Here is a 1,648-nt window from a genome sequence, read left to right as displayed (position 1 = left end):
TAGGTTTGTCGGATACATTTTTTGAAGTTAGTCTAAAGAATAGAGTTTATCCTCTTCGGTGGGCATTTGTTAATAATTAAGATGAGCTTATGCCATAGTTTTTCAGAAAAGTAAAATTACATTGAACAAGTGTTTAGATACAAAACAAGGCATTAAAATTTCAGTATGTAAATATTTATAGTAAATTAGATTTGAATTATGTGTACTAGGAAGTGTTTACTCGACACATATTAAAAAAAAGAGTTAATCTTATATACATTGACAGTATATACACTATTATTGTTGGATGCATTATAGTTATCATGCATCCAATCATAATAGATTAATAATGTATATACTGTCAATATATAGAAAATTAATCTTTAAACAAATTCGTTAACGAAATGTTAAGTTGGACAAAACTTAGATGTGATTGTCAAGCCTAGACTGATAGAGTGACCTACTGGACAGCTGAAACGCTGAGCTCTAGCATGGCATCCTAGGCGAGAGAGAGAGAGAGAGAGAGAGAGAGATTAGGGTTCCTGAGTTTCTGAAGAATGACGTGGGGGAAGGACAAGTGAGCTGGATATAGATTTTTTTTCCTTTTTTTTTTGTTTTTTTGTTGTATGATTATTTAACTATATAGGAAAAAAAATCTATTTCTATCCAACAAAATAAAAATACAGTTAATAAAATTGGATTCAACCAAAAATCTATTAAATATAAAAAGGACAATAACTCTCTTATTCTAAAATTAAAATACAAGAAATTGTACTTAATTGCAATATAGTTACACTCGATAATTAAGGAGAAAAGGGAAAATTACATACATTCATATCATCAAGCTGCTGAATGATTTAAAAAGTTTATAACAACGGAAAAAGCAATAAGTGTTTGAAACTAAAATAATTAATTGGTATTTACGAAGATATCTTTTGGATATGTGAAGCCATTTACATGCATTACAACATTGATGGTAGCAAATTTGTGAATTTAATATCTAACATATATGATCAAATGTTTTTAAAAAAACTATTCAATTAATCTTGGGATGAATGATAAATATAATTAAGATATTTAATTTCAGACTAAATAAGTAAGATACGAGTAATGCTTCCTTTTGTCAAAATTGAATCTTGAAAAACAAATCATATACATTCCAAAGGAAAATAAGGTTTAATCATAGCATTCTTGCTGTACACCATCTACTTGATACATTCTAGCTTTCTGTTAGAATTTTATGTTGTCATTTATTTAAAAAAGAATTAGCGAAATTTTTTTATTTCTATTGAACAAAAAAATAATTGGAGCTTTTTTTTTTATGAACAGAATTTTAAACAAACATGGCTACGATTGAATGTAAGGAAAATTATGTGAGAAAGTAAGGTATTATTTTGGATTACAATTTTCTATTAAAAAATTATGGAAAAATGGCCTGTTTCATCCTTACATTTCGCAAAAATATTCTTTTCGTCCCTCACTTTCAAAATGAAGTAAATTTTCCTTGACATTTAAAAATTAAACCTATTACATCCCTGAACCTAATTTTCAATCTGAATCAAACCATTCAATAATCCAATAATAAATTTCGGAAATAGAATTGATAGATTACTCGGTCAATTTCATCATTTTCACATGACATTTATTAAACTAAAAAATATATATAACA

Source organism: Coffea arabica, chromosome 9c, assembly GCF_036785885.1.
Source record: "Coffea arabica cultivar ET-39 chromosome 9c, Coffea Arabica ET-39 HiFi, whole genome shotgun sequence".
NCBI lineage: Eukaryota > Viridiplantae > Streptophyta > Magnoliopsida > Gentianales > Rubiaceae > Coffea > Coffea arabica.
This window is presented reverse-complemented; position numbering follows the sequence as displayed.